We start from the raw sequence: 20,000 nt of genomic DNA, 5'->3' as shown, positions 1-20,000 counted from the left end.
TGCAAAAAAAATCAACTCCTGGTACCTAAAATTTTCCTCCGCGGCGGGCTGGGGGCCTAATCTTTCTCCGGGCCGGGCGGCAGGCACTTTCCCCGGACACCAAACCAAGGCGTCGGCCACTAACCGCCGGTGCAAAAAAAAATCCACTCCTGGTACCTAAAATTTTCCTATGCGGCGGGCTGGGGACTATAACCTTCTTCTTCCCGCCCCACCACCATCAACGTCGGCCACCACCACCAGACCGCCTCCCCCAGACTTCCAGAAGCGAAGCCGGTCCCCAAGCACCAACCCCGACCGCCACCGAGGCACCCGCCGAAGGCGGGTGCCGAGTTCACCGGCCCCAAGCGACAACCGGTCACCGAGGCACCCGCCGAAGGCGGGTGCCGAGTTCACCGGCCCCAAGCGACAACCGGTCACCGAGGCACCCGCCGAAGGCGGGTGCCGAGTTCACCGGCCCCAAGCGACAACCGGTCACCGAGGCACCCGCCGAAGGCGGGTGCCGAGTTCACTGGCCCCAAGCGACAACCGGTCACCGAGGCACCCGCCGAAGGCGGGTGCCGAGTTCACTGGCCCCAAGCGACGGCGGTCACCGAGGCACCCGCCGGAGGCGGGTGCCGAGTTCACCGGCCCCGAGCACCAGCGGTCAGCCACGGAGGGTGCTGGATCATCCATACTTCCATAGCTCCAGAGCTCCATAGCCCCGGAGCTCCATAGCCCCGGAGCTCCATAGCCCCGGAGCTCCATAGCTCCATAGCCCCGGAGCTCCATAGCCCCGGAGCTCCATAGCCCCGGAGCTCCATAGCTCCATACTTCCATAGCCCCATACTTCCATAGCTCCATAGCTCCATAGCTCCATACTTCCATAGCTCCAGCCGCGGAGGGTGCTGGCTGGTGGCTCCATAGCTCCATACTTCCATAGCTCCAGTCAGAGAGTTGGCGAAAATTGCACTAAGTGCGAAAGCCCATTCATTTACAACGGCGTGTCCGCCAGGCGGCGACATTTCCCCGTTACCGGTGGCTGCGTGGCGGGTGAGTGACAGAGCTTATCCGAGCGGCTGGAACTCTGCGCCGGCGTGGTCGAGCGTGAGGCCCCGGCCCTTTGGCTGCCTGGTACCTAAAACACTTCCATTGATCCAGCCACGGAGGGTGCTGGCTGGTGGCTCCATAGCTCCATAGCTCCATAGCACCAGAGCTCCATAGCTCCATAGCACCAGAGCTCCATAGCTCCATAGCACCAGAGCTCCATAGCTCCATAGCACCAGAGCTCCATAGCTCCATAGCACCAGAGCTCCATAGCTCCATAGCACCAGAGCTCCATAGCTCCATAGCACCAGAGCTCCATAGCTCCATAGCACCAGAGCTCCATAGCTCCATAGCACCAGAGCTCCATAGCTCCATAGCTCCAGGGCTCCATAGCTCCAGGGCTCCATAGCTCCATAGCTCCAGGGCTCCATAGCTCCATACCTCCAGAGCTCCATAGCTCCAGCCTGGGTGGCTGGTGGCTCCATAGCTCCATACTTCCATAGCTCCAGTCAGAGAGTTGGCGAAAATTGCACTAAGTGCGAAAGCCCATTCATTTACAACGGCGTGTCCGCCAGGCGGCGACATTTCCCCGTTACCGGTGGCTGCGCGGCGGGTGAGTGACAGAGCTTATCCGAGCGGCTGGAACTCTGCGCCGGCGTGGTCGAGCGTGAGGCCTCGGCCCTTTGGCTGCCTGGTACCTAAAACACTTCCATTGATCCAGCCACGGAGGGTGCTGGCTGGTGGCTCCATACCTCCAGAGCTCCATAGCACCAGAGCTCCATAGCTCCATAGCACCAGAGCTCCATGGCTTCAGAGCTCCATAGCACCATAGCTCCATACCTCCAGAGCTCCAGGGCTCCATAGCTCCATACCTCCAGAGCTCCATACCTCCAGAGCTCCATACCTCCAGAGCTCCATAGCACCAGAGCTCCATAGCACCAGAGCTCCATGGCTTCAGAGCTCCATAGCACCATAGCTCCATACCTCCAGAGCTCCAGGGCTCCATAGCTCCATACCTCCAGAGCTCCATACCTCCAGAGCTCCATACCTCCAGAGCTCCATAGCACCAGAGCTCCATGGCTTCAGAGCTCCATAGCACCATAGCTCCATACCTCCAGAGCTCCAGGGCTCCATAGCTCCATACCTCCAGAGCTCCATACCTCCAGAGCTCCATACCTCCAGAGCTCCAGAGCTCCATAGCACCAGAGCTCCATGGCTTCAGAGCTCCATAGCACCATAGCTCCATACCTCCAGAGCTCCAGGGCTCCATAGCTCCATACCTCCAGAGCTCCATACCTCCAGAGCTCCAGAGCTCCATAGCACCAGAGCTCCATGGCTTCAGAGCTCCATAGCACCATAGCACCATACCTCCAGAGCTCCAGGGCTCCATAGCTCCATACCTCCAGAGCTCCATACCTCCAGAGCTCCATACCTCCAGAGCTCCATAGCTCCATAGCACCAGAGCTCCATAGCTCCATAGCACCAGAGCTCCATAGCACCAGAGCTCCATAGCACCAGAGCTCCATAGCTCCATAGCACCAGAGCTCCATAGCTCCATAGCACCAGAGCTCCATAGCTCCATAGCACCAGAGCTCCATACTTCCAGAGCTCCATAGCTCCATAGCTCCATAGCACCAGAGCTCCATAGCTCCATAGCACCAGAGCTCCATGGCTTCAGAGCTCCATAGCACCATAGCTCCATACCTCCAGAGCTCCAGGGCTCCATAGCTCCATACCTCCAGAGCTCCATACCTCCAGAGCTCCATACCTCCAGAGCTCCATAGCACCAGAGCTCCATAGCTCCATAGCACCAGAGCTCCATAGCACCAGAGCTCCATAGCACCAGAGCTCCATAGCTCCATAGCACCAGAGCTCCATAGCTCCATAGCACCAGAGCTCCATACTTCCAGAGCTCCATAGCTCCATAGCTCCATAGCACCAGAGCTCCATAGCTCCATAGCACCAGAGCTCCATAGCTCCATAGCACCAGAGCTCCATACTTCCATAGCTCCATAGCTCCATACCTCCAGAGCTCCATAGCTCCATAGCTCCATACCTCCAGAGCTCCATAGCTCCAGAGCTCCATAGCTCCATAGCTCCATAGCACCAGAGCTCCATAGCTCCATAGCACCAGAGCTCCATACTTCCATAGCTCCAGGGCTCCATAGCTCCAGGGCTCCATACCTCCAGAGCTCCATAGCTCCATACTTCCAGAGCTCCATAGCTCCATACTTCCATAGCTCCATACTTCCATACCTCCATAGCTCCATACTTCCATAGCACCAGAGCTCCATACTTCCATAGCACCAGAGCTCCATACCTCCAGAGCTCCAGAGCTCCAGCCTGGGTGGCTGGTGGCTCCATAGCTCCATACTTCCATAGCTCTAAGTCAGAGAGTTGGCGAAAATTGCACTAAGTGCGAAAGCCCATTCATTTACAACGGCGTGTCCACAAGGCGGCGACATTTCCCCGTTACCGGTGGCTGCGCGGCGGGTGAGTGACAGAGCTTATCCGAGCGGCTGGAACTCTGCGCCGGCGTGGTCGAGCGTGAGGCCTCGGCCCTTTGGCTGCCTGGTACCTAAAACACTTCCATTGATCCAGCCACGGAGGGTGCTGGCTGGTGGCTCCATACCTCCATAGCTCCATAGCACCAGAGCTCCATAGCTCCATAGCACCAGAGCTCCATGGCTTCAGAGCTCCATAGCACCATAGCTCCATACCTCCAGAGCTCCAGGGCTCCATAGCTCCATACCTCCAGAGCTCCATACCTCCAGAGCTCCATACCTCCAGAGCTCCATAGCACCAGAGCTCCATGGCTTCAGAGCTCCATAGCACCATAGCTCCATACCTCCAGAGCTCCAGGGCTCCATAGCTCCATACCTCCAGAGCTCCATACCTCCAGAGCTCCATACCTCCAGAGCTCCAGAGCTCCATAGCACCAGAGCTCCATGGCTTCAGAGCTCCATAGCACCATAGCTCCATACCTCCAGAGCTCCAGGGCTCCATAGCTCCATACCTCCAGAGCTCCATACCTCCAGAGCTCCAGAGCTCCATAGCACCAGAGCTCCATGGCTTCAGAGCTCCATAGCACCATAGCTCCATACCTCCAGAGCTCCAGGGCTCCATAGCTCCATACCTCCAGAGCTCCATACCTCCAGAGCTCCAGAGCTCCATAGCACCAGAGCTCCATGGCTTCAGAGCTCCATAGCACCATAGCTCCATACCTCCAGAGCTCCAGGGCTCCAAAGCTCCATACCTCCAGAGCTCCATACCTCCAGAGCTCCATACCTCCAGAGCTCCATAGCTCCATAGCACCAGAGCTCCATAGCTCCATAGCACCAGAGCTCCATAGCACCAGAGCTCCATAGCACCAGAGCTCCATAGCTCCATAGCACCAGAGCTCCATAGCTCCATAGCACCAGAGCTCCATAGCTCCATAGCACCAGAGCTCCATACTTCCAGAGCTCCATAGCTCCATAGCTCCATAGCACCAGAGCTCCATAGCTCCATAGCACCAGAGCTCCATAGCTCCATAGCACCAGAGCTCCATACTTCCATAGCTCCATAGCTCCATACCTCCAGAGCTCCATAGCTCCATAACTCCATACCTCCAGAGCTCCATAGCTCCAGAGCTCCATAGCTCCATAGCACCAGAGCTCCATAGCTCCATAGCACCAGAGCTCCATACTTCCATAGCTCCAGGGCTCCATAGCTCCAGGGCTCCATAGCTCCATACCTCCAGAGCTCCATAGCTCCATACTTCCAGAGCTCCATAGCTCCATAGCACCAGAGCTCCATAGCTCCATAGCACCAGAGCTCCATAGCTCCATAGCACCAGAGCTCCATAGCTCCATAGCACCAGAGCTCCATAGCTCCATAGCTCCAGGGCTCCATAGCTCCATAGCTCCAGGGCTCCATAGCTCCATAGCTCCAGGGCTCCATAGCTCCATAGCTCCATACCTCCAGAGCTCCATACCTCCAGAGCTCCATACCTCCATAGCACCAGAGCTCCATAGCTCCAGGGCTCCAGGGCTCCATAGCTCCATACCTCCAGAGCTCCATAGCTCCATACTTCCAGAGCTCCATAGCTCCATAGCTCCATACTTCCATAGCTCCATAGCTCCATACTTCCATAGCACCTGAGCTCCATACCTCCAGAGCTCCATAGCTCCAGCCTGGGTGGCTGGTGGCTCCATAGCTCCATACTTCCATAGCTCTAAGTCAGAGAGTTGGCGAAAATTGCACTAAGTGTGAAAGCCCATTCATTTACAACGGCGTGTCCGCCAGGCGGCGACATTTCCCCGTTACCGGTGGCTGCGCGGCGGGTGAGTGACAGAGCTTATCCGAGCGGCTGGAACTCTGCGCCGGCGTGGTCGAGCGTGAGGCCTCGGCCCTTTGGCTGCCTGGTACCTAAAACACTTCCATTGATCCAGCCTCGGAGGGTGCTGGCTGGTGGCTCCATACCTCCATAGCTCCATACCTCCAGAGCTCCATAGCTCCATAGCACCAGAGCTCCATAGCTCCATAGCACCAGAGCTCCATAGCTCCATAGCACCAGAGCTCCATAGCTCCATAGCACCAGAGCTCCATAGCTCCATAGCACCAGAGCTCCATAGCTCCATAGCACCAGAGCTCCATAGCTCCATAGCACCAGAGCTCCATAGCTCCATAGCACCAGAGCTCCATAGCTCCATAGCACCAGAGCTCCATAGCTCCATAGCACCAGAGCTCCATAGCTCCATAGCTCCAGCCTGGGTGGCTGGTGGCTCCATAGCTCCATACTTCCATAGCTCCAGTCAGAGAGTGTGCTAAAATTGCACTAAGTGCGAAAGCCCATTCATTTACAACGGCGTGTCCACAAGGCGGCGACATTTCCCCGTTACCGGTGGCTGCGCGGCGGGTGAGTGACAGAGCTTATCCGAGCGGCTGGAACTCTGCGCCGGCGTGGTCGAGCGTGAGGCCCCGGCCCTTTGGCTGCCTGGTACCTAAAACACTTCCATTGATCCAGCCACGGAGGGTGCTGGCTGGTGGCTCCATAGCTCCATAGCTCCATAGCACCAGAGCTCCATAGCTCCATAGCACCAGAGCTCCATAGCTCCATAGCACCAGAGCTCCATAGCTCCATAGCACCAGAGCTCCATAGCTCCATAGCACCAGAGCTCCATAGCTCCATAGCACCAGAGCTCCATAGCTCCATAGCACCAGAGCTCCATAGCTCCATAGCACCAGAGCTCCATAGCTCCATAGCTCCAGCCTGGGTGGCTGGTGGCTCCATAGCTCCATACTTCCATAGCTCCAGTCAGAGAGTGTGCTAAAATTGCACTAAGTGCGAAAGCCCATTCATTTACAACGGCGTGTCCACAAGGCGGCGACATTTCCCCGTTACCGGTGGCTGCGCGGCGGGTGAGTGACAGAGCTTATCCGAGCGGCTGGAACTCTGCGCCGGCGTGGTCGAGCGTGAGGCCTCGGCCCTTTGGCTGCCTGGTACCTAAAACACTTCCATTGATCCAGCCACGGAGGGTGCTGGCTGGTGGCTCCATAGCTCCATACCTCCAGAGCTCCAGAGCTCCATAGCACCAGAGCTCCATAGCTCCATAGCACCAGAGCTCCATAGCACCAGAGCTCCATAGCTCCATAGCACCAGAGCTCCATAGCTCCATAGCACCAGAGCTCCATAGCTCCATAGCACCAGAGCTCCATAGCTCCATAGCTCCATAGCACCAGAGCTCCATAGCTCCATAGCACCAGAGCTCCATAGCTCCATAGCACCAGAGCTCCATAGCTCCATAGCACCAGAGCTCCATAGCTCCATAGCACCAGAGCTCCATAGCTCCATAGCACCAGAGCTCCATAGCTCCATAGCACCAGAGCTCCATAGCTCCATAGCACCAGAGCTCCATAGCTCCATAGCACCAGAGCTCCATAGCTCCATAGCACCAGAGCTCCATAGCTCCATAGCACCAGAGCTCCATAGCTCCATAGCACCAGAACTCCATAGCACCAGAGCTCCATAGCTCCATAGCACCAGAGCTCCATAGCTCCATAGCACCAGAGCTCCATAGCTCCATAGCACCAGAGCTCCATAGCTCCATAGCTCCATACTTCCATAGCACCAGAGCTCCATACCTCCAGAGCTCCATAGCTCCAGCCTGGGTGGCTGGTGGCTCCATAGCTCCATACTTCCATAGCTCCAGTCAGAGAGTTGGCGAAAATTGCACTAAGTGCGAAAGCCCATTCATTTACAACGGCGTGTCCACAAGGCGGCGACATTTCCCCGTTACCGGTGGCTGCGCGGCGGGTGAGTGACAGAGCTTATCCGAGCGGCTGGAACTCTGCGCCGGCGTGGTCGAGCGTGAGGCCTCGGCCCTTTGGCTGCCTGGTACCTAAAACACTTCCATTGATCCAGCCTCGGAGGGTGCTGGCTGGTGGCTCCATACCTCCATAGCTCCATACCTCCAGAGCTCCATAGCTCCATAGCACCAGAGCTCCATAGCTCCATAGCACCAGAGCTCCATAGCTCCATAGCACCAGAGCTCCATAGCTCCATAGCACCAGAGCTCCATAGCACCAGAGCTCCATAGCTCCATAGCACCAGAGCTCCATAGCTCCATAGCACCAGAGCTCCATAGCTCCATAGCACCAGAGCTCCATAGCTCCATAGCACCAGAGCTCCATAGCTCCATAGCACCAGAGCTCCATAGCTCCATAGCTCCAGGGCTCCATAGCTCCATAGCTCCAGGGCTCCATAGCTCCAGGGCTCCAGGGCTCCATAGCTCCAGGGCTCCATAGCTCCAGGGCTCCAGGGCTCCATAGCTCCATACCTCCAGAGCTCCATACCTCCAGAGCTCCAGAGCTCCATAGCACCAGAGCTCCATGGCTTCAGAGCTCCATAGCACCATAGCTCCATACCTCCAGAGCTCCAGGGCTCCATAGCTCCATAGCTCCATAGCTCCATAGCTCCATACCTCCAGAGCTCCATAGCACCAGAGCTCCATGGCTCCATAGCTCCAGCCTGGGTGGCTGGTGGCTCCATAGCTCCATACTTCCATAGCTCCAGTCAGAGAGTTGGCGAAAATTGCACTAAGTGCGAAAGCCCATTCATTTACAACGGCGTGTCCGCCAGGCGGCGACATTTCCCCGTTACCGGTGGCTGCGCGGCGGGTGAGTGACAGAGCTTATCCGAGCGGCTGGAACTCTGCGCCGGCGTGGTCGAGCGGCTGGCCTCGGTAGTTGAGGTACCAGGGGTGGGGCAGGGAGCTCCAGGCGGGTCTTGTGAGAGAGTGAAGCCGAGCGGCTGGAACTCTCGGCCGGCCTGGTCGAGCGGCTGGCCTCGGTAGTTGAGGTACCAGGGGCGGGCTGGGGAGCTCCAGGCGGGGCTTGTGAGAGAGTGAAGCCGAGCGGCTGGAACTCTGGGCCGGCGTGGTTGAGCCACGGAGGGTGCTGGCTGGTGGCTCCATAGCTCCATAGCTCCAGAGCTCCATACTTGCAGCCACGGAGCTGGCGAAAATTGCACTAAGTGCGAAAGCCCATTCATTTACAAGGGCGTGTCCACAAGGCGGCGACATTTCCCCGTTACCGGTGGCTGCTTAGCGGGAGAGTGGCAGAGCTTATCCGAGCGGCTGGAACTCTGCGCCGGCGTGGTCGAGCGGCTGGCCTCGGTAGTTGAGGTACCAGGGGCGGGCTGGGGAGCTCCAGGCGGGGCTTGTGAGAGAGTGAAGCCGAGCGGCTGGAACTCTGGGCCGGCCTGGTCGAGCGGCTGGCCTCGGTAGTTGAGGTACCAGGGGCGGGCTGGGGAGCTCCAGGCGGGGCTTGTGAGAGAGTGTAGCCGAGCGGCTGGAACTCTGGGCCGGCGTGGTTGAGCAGCATGCCCGCGGAGGTGGCTCTTCCATAGGCACGGAGGGTGCTGGAGCTCCACACTTCCCTAGGCACGGAGGGTGCTGGAGCTCCACACTTCCATAGGCACGGAGGGTGCTGGAGCTCCACACTTCCATAGGCAGGGAGGGTGCTGGAGCTCCACACTTCCATAGGCAGGGAGGGTGCTGGAGCTCCACACTTCCATAGGCAGGGAGGGTGCTGGAGCTCCACACTTCCATAGGCAGGGAGGGTGCTGGAGCTCCACACTTCCATAGGCAGGGAGGGTGCTGGAGCTCCACACTTCCATAGGCAGGGAGGGTGCTGGAGCTCCACACTTCCATAGGCAGGGAGGGTGCTGGAGTGTGGAGACACTTCCAGCCACGGAGCATGCTGGCACTTCCACCTTGCTTGCTAAGTCGGCGTGATCTTGCCCAAAAAGTCCCTCCTCACCTCCAGCTGGAAGTGGAAAAAAATCCTCCACCTGCTTGGCCGAGGTTCTGGAAGCCAGCAGCTCGCAGAATGTTGCCAAAGTTTCACTGGAAGGAAAAGAAAAGAGAAGACCGAGTGCGCATTTCACCTACCGCCGAATGTCCACAAGAGGGAAGTGTCACTCCGTCGCAGAATCTGCGCCGACGCACTCGGCACCCTTCGAATTTATGGTGCCGGTGCGGGTGTTCTGGGTGCAAAAAGGCCGCCCAAGTGGTAGAAAAAAATCAGACTTCGTCTCTTAGGTCGAAATTAATGCCAAGTTTTGAAATGCGCTGGCAGGGGTGGACCAGGGCCCGTTACAAGTGCTTAGCCGAGGTCCTGGAAGCCTAACCCGGCGTGATCTTGTGCAAAAAGCCGCTGCTGAGCTCCAGCTGGAAGTGGAAAAAGAACCGGGCTGGATAAACAAAAGAACCGGGCGACCCGTTAGAAGTGCTTAGCCGAGGTCCTGGAAGCCTAACCCGGCGTGATCTTGTGCAAAAAGCCGCTGCTGAGCTCCAGCTGGAAGTGTAAAAAGAACCAGGCTGGATAAAAAAAAGAACCGGGCTGGATCAAAAAAGAACCGGGCGACCCGTTAAAATTGCTTAGCCGAGGTCCTGGAAGCCTAACACGGCGTGTTCTTGTGCAAAAAGCCGCTCCCGAGCTCCAGCTGGAAGTGTAAAAAGAACCGGGCTGGATAAAAAAAAGAACCGGGCTGGATCAAAAAAGAACCGGGCGACCCGTTAAAATTGCTTAGCCGAGGTCCTGGAAGCCTAACACGGCGTGTTCTTGTGCAAAAAGCCGCTCCCGAGCTCCAGCTGGAAGTGTAAAAAGAACCAGGCTGGATAAAAAAAAGAACCGGGCTGGATCAAAAAAGAACCGGGCGACCCGTTAAAATTGCTTAGCCGAGGTCCTGGAAGCCTAACACGGCGTGATCTTGTGCAAAAAGCCGCTCCCGAGCTCCAGCTGGAAGTGTAAAAAGAACCGGGCTGGATAAAAAAAGAACCGGGCTGGATAAAAAAAAGAACCGGGCGACCCGTTAAAATTGCTTAGCCGAGGTCCTGGAAGCCTAACACGGCGTGTTCTTGTGCAAAAAGCCGCTCCCGAGCTCCAGCTGGAAGTGTAAAAAGAACCAGGCTGGATAAAAAAAAGAACCGGGCTGGATCAAAAAAGAACCGGGCGACCCGTTAAAATTGCTTAGCCGAGGTCCTGGAAGCCTAACACGGCGTGTTCTTGTGCAAAAAGCCGCTCCCGAGCTCCAGCTGGAAGTGTAAAAAGAACCAGGCTGGATAAAAAAAAGAACCGGGCTGGATCAAAAAAGAACCGGGCGACCCGTTAAAATTGCTTAGCCGAGGTCCTGGAAGCCTAACACGGCGTGATCTTGTGCAAAAAGCCGCTCCCGAGCTCCAGCTGGAAGTGTAAAAAGAACCAGGCTGGATAAAAAAAAGAACCGGGCTGGATCAAAAAAGAACCGGGCGACCCGTTAAAATTGCTTAGCCGAGGTCCTGGAAGCCTAACACGGCGTGTTCTTGTGCAAAAAGCCGCTCCCGAGCTCCAGCTGGAAGTGTAAAAAGAACCGGGCTGGATAAAAAAAAGAACCGGGCTGGATCAAAAAAGAACCGGGCGACCCGTTAAAATTGCTTCGCCGAGGTCCTGGAAGCCTAACACGGCGTGATCTTGTGCAAAAAGCCGCTCCCGAGCTCCAGCTGGAAGTGTAAAAAGAACCGGGCTGGATAAAAAAAAGAACCGGGCTGGATCAAAAAAGAACCGGGCGACCCGTTAAAATTGCTTAGCCGAGGTCCTGGAAGCCTAACACGGCGTGTTCTTGTGCAAAAAGCCGCTCCCGAGCTCCAGCTGGAAGTGTAAAAAGAACCAGGCTGGATAAAAAAAAGAACCGGGCTGGATCAAAAAAGAACCGGGCGACCCGTTAAAATTGCTTAGCCGAGGTCCTGGAAGCCTAACACGGCGTGATCTTGTGCAAAAAGCCGCTCCCGAGCTCCAGCTGGAAGTGTAAAAAGAACCAGGCTGGATAAAAAAAAGAACCGGGCTGGATCAAAAAAGAACCGGGCGACCCGTTAAAATTGCTTAGCCGAGGTCCTGGAAGCCTAACACGGCGTGTTCTTGTGCAAAAAGCCGCTCCCGAGCTCCAGCTGGAAGTGTAAAAAGAACCAGGCTGGATAAAAAAAAGAACCGGGCTGGATCAAAAAAGAACCGGGCGACCCGTTAAAATTGCTTAGCCGAGGTCCTGGAAGCCTAACACGGCGTGATCTTGTGCAAAAAGCCGCTCCCGAGCTCCAGCTGGAAGTGTAAAAAGAACCAGGCTGGATAAAAAAAAGAACCGGGCTGGATCAAAAAAGAACCGGGCGACCCGTTAAAATTGCTTAGCCGAGGTCCTGGAAGCCTAACACGGCGTGATCTTGTGCAAAAAGCCGCTCCCGAGCTCCAGCTGGAAGTGTAAAAAGAACCAGGCTGGATAAAAAAAAGAACCGGGCTGGATCAAAAAAGAACCGGGCGACCCGTTAAAATTGCTTAGCCGAGGTCCTGGAAGCCTAACCCGGCGTGATCTTGTGCAAAAAGCCGCTCCCAAGCTCCAGCTGGAAGTGTAAAAAGAACCGGGCTGGATAAAAAAAAGAACCGGGCTGGATCAAAAAAGAACCGGGCGACCCGTTAAAATTGCTTAGCCGAGGTCCTGGAAGCCTAACACGGCGTGTTCTTGTGCAAAAAGCCGCTCCCGAGCTTCAGCTGGAAGTGTAAAAAGAACCGGGCTGGATAAAAAAAGAACCGGGCTGGATAAAAAAAAGAACCGGGCGACCCGTTAAAATTGCTTAGCCGAGGTCCTGGAAGCCTAACACGGCGTGATCTTGTGCAAAAAGCCGCTCCCGAGCTCCAGCTGGAAGTGTAAAAAGAACCGGGCTGGATAAAAAAAAGAACCGGGCTGGATCAAAAAAGAACCGGGCGACCCGTTAAAATTGCTTAGCCGAGGTCCTGGAAGCCTAACACGGCGTGATCTTGTGCAAAAAGCCGCTCCCGAGCTCCAGCTGGAAGTGTAAAAAGAACCAGGCTGGATAAAAAAAAGAACCGGGCTGGATCAAAAAAGAACCGGGCGACCCGTTAAAATTGCTTAGCCGAGGTCCTGGAAGCCTAACACGGCGTGATCTTGTGCAAAAAGCCGCTCCCGAGCTCCAGCTGGAAGTGTAAAAAGAACCAGGCTGGATAAAAAAAGAACCGGGCTGGATCAAAAAAGAACCGGGCGACCCGTTAAAATTGCTTAGCCGAGGTCCTGGAAGCCTAACCCGGCGTGATCTTGCCCGAAATTCGGCCTCTATACTTCCATTTTAGGTACCAGGCGCTCATAGTGTGTTGGTCCCACTAGTCAGTGTACTGGTCCCACTCGCTAGTGTACTGGTCCCCCTAGTCAGTGTACTCATCCAGTTACCCCCCGTTTTCCAAAACACCATCGGCACGTATAAGGGGGGGACTCCTGAGAGAGATGAGGTATATGGCAGCGCAACACCAATCCGCTCCGCGCTGGTTCCCATGTCGGCTACGGATGAATAAAACCAGCCTGTCCCCCCTGGAGCTCACGAGACACGGAATTTTTTCTAAGTGCCAACGGCTCTTCCGAGCAAACGTGTCCGCTCCGGCTGGTTCCCCCGTCGGCCTCGAATGACGAAAAATGCCGGTCTCCGCCCGGAGCTCATGACAAACGAAAAATTTTCTAAGTGCCAACGGCACTAGCGAGCGAATGTGTCCGCTCGGCGCTGGTTCCCGGGTCGAACCCGGAAGACGAAAAACGCCGGTCTCCGCCCGGAGCTCATGACAAACGAAAAATTTTCTAAGTGCCAACGGCACTAGCGAGCGAATGTGTCCGCTCGGCGCTGGTTCCCGGGTCGAACCCGGAAGACGAAAAACGCCGGTCTCCGCCCGGAGCTCATGACAAACGAAAAATTTTCTAAGTGCCAACGGCACTAGCGAGCGAATGTGTCCGCTCGGCGCTGGTTCCCGGGTCGAACCCGGAAGACGAAAAACGCCGGTCTCCGCCCGGAGCTCATGACAAACGAAAAATTTTCTAAGTGCCAACGGCACTAGCGAGCGAATGTGTCCGCTCGGCGCTGGTTCCCGGGTCGAACCCGGAAGACGAAAAACGCCGCTCTCCGCCCGGAGCTCATGACAAACGAAAAATTTTCTAAGTGCCAACGGCACTAGCGAGCGAATGTGTCCGCTCGGCGCTGGTTCCCGGGTCGAACCCGGAAGACGAAAAACGCCGCTCTCCGCCCGGAGCTCATGACAAACGAAAAATTTTCTAAGTGCCAACGGCACTAGCGAGCGAATGTGTCCGCTCGGCGCTGGTTCCCGGGTCGAACCCGGAAGACGAAAAACGCCGGTCTCCGCCCGGAGCTCATGACAAACGAAAAATTTTCTAAGTGCCAACGGCACTAGCGAGCGAATGTGTCCGCTCGGCGCTGGTTCCCGGGTCGAACCCGGAAGACGAAAAACGCCGGTCTCCGCCCGGAGCTCATGACAAACGAAAAATTTTCTAAGTGCCAACGGCACTTGCGAGCGAATGTGTCCGCTCGGCGCTGGTTCCCGGGTCGAACCCGGAAGACGAAAAACGCCGGTCTCCGCCCGGAGCTCATGACAAACGAAAAATTTTCTAAGTGCCAACGGCACTTGCGAGCGAATGTGTCCGCTCGGCGCTGGTTCCCGGGTCGAACCCGGAAGACGAAAAACGCCGGTCCTCGCCTGGAGGTCCCAGCAAAATCAGCGAAAAAACGACTAAGTGTCAACTTTCGAAAAAACGGCTAAGTGTCGACTTTCGAAAAAACGGCTAAGTGTCAACTTTCGAAAAAACGGCTAAGTGTCAACTTTCGAAAAAACGACTAAGTGCCCACGGCTCTGCGGGGCTTGTGAGTCCGCCCCGCGCCGGTTCGGCGGTCGGCCTCAAAAAGCGAAAAATCAGCCTCTCTCCCTGGAGCTCACCAAAAATTTGTCGAAATTTTTCTAAGTTCTCCTCGAGGTACCAGGGGGTGAGGTACCCGGGCTAAGGTGCAGTACCTTTTTTGGTCTTCAGGTGCGCCAGAGTACAATGAAATGGTCCCAGTAGTCAGTGTACTCATCGACTTTCCCCCCGTTTTCCAAAGCACCTCGTTTACGAGTATGGAGGAGATGGTGCTGGTCTCCCCACGGCGTCGGACACGCCGTCCTCGACAGCACAAGGTCGGATAGAAGACCTGGAAAGCGCCGTGGCACGCGCTGGAGGTGGGCACTTTGGCGAAAAAACGACTAAGTGTCAACTTTCGAAAAAACGACTAAGTGTCAACTTTCGAAAAAACGGCTAAGTGTCAACTTTCGAAAAAACGACTAAGTGTCACCTCTCTGAAAAAATGGCAAAGTGTCGCCTCTCTGAAAATTTTCTAAGTGCCCACGGCTCTGCGGGCTCGTGCATCCGAGCCGCGCCGGTTCTGCAACCGGCCTAGAATGACGAAAAATAACGGTCTCCTCCTGGAGCTCACAGCCAACTTGGCAAAAAGTTTCTAAGTGCCCACGGCCCTGCCGAGCTTTGGCGTCCGCCCAGCGCCGGTTCCGCAGTCGGCCTCCAATGACGAAAAATAACGGTCTCCTCCTGGAGCTCACAGCCAACTTGGCAAAAAGTTTCTAAGTGCCCACGGCCCTGCCGAGCTTTGGCGTCCGCCCAGCGCCGGTTCCGCAGTCGGCCTCGAATGACGAAAAATAACGGTCTCCTCCTGGAGCTCACAGCCAACTTGGCAAAAAGTTTCTAAGTGCCCACGGCCCTGCCGAGCTTTGGCGTCCGCTCAGCGCCGGTTCCGCAGTCGGCCTCGAATGACGAAAAATAACGGTCTCCTCCTGGAGCTCACAGCCAACTTGGCAAAAAGTTTCTAAGTGCCCACGGCCCTGCCGAGCTTTGGCGTCCGCTCAGCGCCGGTTCCGCAGTCGGCCTCGAATGACGAAAAATAACGGTGTCCTCCTGGAGCTCACAGCCAACTTGGCAAAAAGTTTCTAAGTGCCCACGGCCCTGCCGAGCTTTGGCGTCCGCCCAGCGCCGGTTCCGCAGTCGGCCTCGAATGACGAAAAATAACGGTCTCCTCCTGGAGCTCACAGCCAACTTGGCAAAAAGTTTCTAAGTGCCCACGGCCCTGCCGAGCTTTGGCGTCCGCTCAGCGCCGGTTCCGCAGTCGGCCTCGAATGACGAAAAATAACGGTCTCCTCCTGGAGCTCACAGCCAACTTGGCAAAAAGTTTCTAAGTGCCCACGGCCCTGCCGAGCTTTGGCGTCCGCCCAGCGCCGGTTCCGCAGTCGGCCTCGAATGACGAAAAATAACGGTCTCCTCCTGGAGCTCACAGCCAACTTGGCAAAAAGTTTCTAAGTGTCACATCTCTGAAAAAACGGCTAAGTGTCGACTTTCGAAAAAACGGCAAAGTGTCACATCTCTGAAAAAACGGCTAAGTGTCGACTTTCGAAAAAACGGCTAAGTGTCAACTTTCGAAAAAACGGCTAAGTGTCGCCTCTCTGAAAAAACGGCAAAGTGTCAACTTTCGAAAAAACGACAGAGTGTCGCCTCTCTGAAAAAACGACTAAGTGTCGACTCTGAGAAAATGGCAAAGTGCCCACGGCTCTGCGGGCTCGTGCATCCGACCCGCGCCGGTTCCCCAGCCGGCCTGAAATAAGGCAAAACCAGCCTCTCCGCCTGGAGCTCAGAGCCAACTTGGCGAATATTTTCTAAGTGCCCACGGCTCTGCGTGGCTACGGCGTCTGCCCAGCGCCGGTTCCTGGGTCGAACCCCGAGGACGAGGAATGCCGGTCTCCGCCTGGAGGTCCCAGCTTAATCGGCGAAAATTTTCTAAGTGCCCACGGCTCTGCCGGGCTCGTGCATCCGACCCGCGCCGGTTCCCCAGCCGGCCTGAAATAAGGCAAAACCAGGCTCTCCCCCTGGAGCTCAGAGCCAATTGTGGCGAAAAAACGACTAAGTGTCAACTTTCGAAAAAACGACTAAGTGTCAACTTTCCAAAAAAACGGCTAAGTGTCGACTTTCGAAAAAACGGCTAAGTGTCAACTTTCGAAAAAACGACTAAGTGTCGCCTCTGAAAAAACGACTAAGTGTCGCCTCTCTGAAAAAACGACTAAGTGCCCACGGCTCTGCGGGGCTTGTGAGTCCGCCCCGCGCCGGTTCGGCGGTCGGCCTCAAAAAGCGAAAAATCAGCCTCTCTCCCTGGAGCTCACCAAAAATTTGTCGAAATTTTTCTAAGTTCTCCTCGAGGTACCAGGGGGTGAGGTACCCGGGCTAAGGTGCAGTACCTTTTTTGGTCTTCAGGTGCGCCAGAGTACAATGAAATGGTCCCAGTAGTCAGTGTACTCATCGACTTTCCCCCCGTTTTCCAAAGCACCCCGTTTACGAGTATGGAGGAGATGGTGCTGGTCTCCCCACGGCGTCGGACACGCCGTCCTCGACAGCACAAGGTCGGATAGAAGACCTGAAAAGCGCCGTGGCACGCGCTGGAGGTGTCACTGTGGCGAAAAAGTGACTAAGTGTCAACTTTCGAAAAAACGGCTAAGTGTCAACTTTCGAAAAAACGGCTAAGTGTCAACTTTCGAAAAAACGGCTAAGTGTCAACTTTCGAAAAAACGACTAAGTGTCGCCTCTCTGAAAAAACGGCAAAGTGTCAACTTTCGAAAAAACGACTAAGTGTCAACTTTCGAAAAAACGACTAAGTGTCACCTCTCTGAAAAAATGGCAAAGTGTCAACTGCGAATGTGGTGGTGCATGGAAGGAAGTGGAGGACGGCCGCCTCCTTAAACACAGGCCGAAGAGGAGCGTCAGGGCCGGCTCCTTAAACACGGACCGAGTGTCGCCCTTAACACAGACCAAGCGGAGGACGGCCGCCTCCCTAAATACAGGCCGAACCGGAGCGCGAGGGCCGCTCCTTAAACACGGACCGAGTGTCGCCCTTAACACAGACCAAGGGGAGGACGGCCGCCTCCTTAAACACAGGCCGGAGAGGAGCGTCAGGGCCAGGCTCCTCAAACATGGACCGAGTGTCGCCCTTAACACAGACCAAGCGGAGGACGGCCGCCTCCCTAAATACAGGCCGAACCGGAGCGCGAGGGCCAGGCTCCTTAAACACGGACCGAGTGTCGCCCTTAACACAGACCAAGGGGAGGACGGCCGCCTCCTTAAACACAGGCCGGAGAGGAGCGTCAGGGCCAGGCTCCTCAAACATGGACCGAGTGTCGCCCTTAACACAGACCAAGGGGAGGACGGCCGCCTCCTTAAACACAGGCCGGAGAGGAGCGTCAGGGCCAGGCTCCTCAAACATGGACCGAGTGTCGCCCTTAACACAGACCAAGGGGAGGACGGCCGCCTCCTTAAACACAGGCCGGAGAGGAGCGTCAGGGCCAGGCTCCTCAAACATGGACCGAGTGTCGCCCTTAACACAGACCAAGGGGAGGACGGCCGCCTCCTTAAACACAGGCCGGAGAGGAGCGTCAGGGCCAGGCTCCTCAAACATGGACCGAGTGTCGCCCTTAACACAGACCAAGCGGAGGACGGCCGCCTCCCTAAATACAGGCCGAACCGGAGCGCGAGTGTCGCTCCTTAAACACGGACCGAGTGGAGGACGGCCGCCTCCTTAAACACAGGCCGAACAAAATGACACAAAGTGTCAACTGCGAATGTTGTCCATCCAAGGAAGGAGCGTGATGCCCGGCCGGCTCCTTAAACACAGGCCGAGAGTCGCCCCGGACGGTCCGCCTCGCGGCGCCCGTCTGCTCGGATAAAATGACACAAAGTGTCAACTACGAATGTTGTCCATCCAAGGAGGGAGCGTGATGCCCGGCCGGCTCCGAAAACACAGGCCGAGAGTCGCCCCGGACGGTCCGCCTCGCGGCGCCCGTCTGCTCGGATAAAATGACACAAAGTGTCAACTGCGAATGTTGTCCATCCAAGGAAGGAGCGTGATGCCCGGCCGGCTCCTTAAACACAGGCCGAGAGTCGCCCCGGACGGTCCGCCTCGCGGCGCCCGCCCGCTCGGATAAAATGACACAAAGTGTCAACTACGAATGTTGTCCATCCAAGGAAGGAGCGTGATGCCCGGCCGGCTCCTTAAACACAGGCCGAGAGTCGCCCCGGACGGTCCGCCTCGCGGCGCCCGTCTGCTCGGATAAAATGACACAAAGTGTCAACTGCGAATGTTGTCCATCCAAGGAAGGAGCGTGATGCCCGGCCGGCTCCTTAAACACAGGCCGAGAGTCGCCCCGGACGGTCCGCCTCGCGGCGCCCGCCCGCTCGGATAAAATGACACAAAGTGTCAACTACGAATGTTGTCCATCCAAGGAAGGAGCGTGATGCCCGGCCGGCTCCTTAAACACAGGCCGAGAGTCGCCCCGGACGGTCCGCCTCGCGGCGCCCGTCTGCTCGGATAAAATGACACAAAGTGTCAACTACGAATGTTGTCCATCCAAGGAGGGAGCGTGATGCCCGGCCGGCTCCGAAAACACAGGCCGAGAGTCGCCCCGGACGGTCCGCCTCGCGGCGCCCGTCTGCTCGGATAAAATGACACAAAGTGTCAACTGCGAATGTTGTCCATCCAAGGAAGGAGCGTGATGCCCGGCCGGCTCCTTAAACACAGGCCGAGAGTCGCCCCGGACGGTCCGCCTCGCGGCGCCCGCCCGCTCGGATAAAATGACACAAAGTGTCAACTACGAATGTTGTCCATCCAAGGAAGGAGCGTGATGCCCGGCCGGCTCCTTAAACACAGGCCGAGAGTCGCCCCGGACGGTCCGCCTCTCGAGGCGCCCGCCCGCTCGGATAAAATGACACAAAGTGTCAACTACGAATGTTGTCCATCCAAGGAGGGAGCGTGATGCCCGGCCGGCTCCGAAAACACAGGCCGAGAGTCGCCCCGGACGGTCCGCCTCGCGGCGCCCGTCTGCTCGGATAAAATGACACAAAGTGTCAACTACGAATGTTGTCCATCCAAGGAGGGAGCGTGAGGCCCGGCCGGCTCCGAAAACACAGGCCGAGAGTCGCCCCGGACGGTCCGCCTCTCGAGGCGCCCGCCCGCTCGGATAAAATGACACAAAGTGTCAACTACGAATGTTGTCCATCCAAGGAGGGAGCGTGATGCCCGGCCGGCTCCGAAAACACAGGCCGAGATTCGACCCCGGACGGGCCGTCTTCTCCCGGCGCCCGCCCGCGTACGCCCCCCATCCCCGGTCGCCCGTCTGCTCCCGGCGGGCCTCCGAGTACCCCCTCACCCAACTGACCGACTGGCACTCATGACCCGCCTTGGTAGGGCCTCCATCGGCCTCGGCTCGTCCGACGTCGGGTGGACGGTTCCTACCCACTGCGGGTCGCACTCTAGCGCCCCGGCCGCCGCGTGAGCGTGCGCTCCCCGCGCCGCCCCGCAGGCCCCGGCGCGACCGTACTGCGGCGAGACCGAGACGACCCGGTTTGGCATCCATCCCACCTAGCCACGATCCACGGAGGCCGAGCGAGCGGCTGAGTGTCGGGCGCCGCGCGTGCGAGCGTCCGCCGGCCGCGCCGGTCCTTCCGCGAATGTCGTTTCTCAAACCCTCCGGCTTGATAGCGGCGGCACCACGGGAAGCCGTCCACACACACCGTCCGACCTCTATCCGAAAAG

The sequence above is a fragment of the Syngnathus leptorhynchus genome, unplaced genomic scaffold, assembly GCF_054491065.1.
Source record: "Syngnathus leptorhynchus isolate UIUO unplaced genomic scaffold, UIUO_Slep HiC_scaffold_30, whole genome shotgun sequence".
In the NCBI taxonomy this organism is placed as follows: Eukaryota; Metazoa; Chordata; class Actinopteri; order Syngnathiformes; family Syngnathidae; genus Syngnathus; species Syngnathus leptorhynchus.
The sequence above is the reverse complement of the archived record's forward strand: the minus strand, read 5'-3'. Positions refer to the sequence as shown.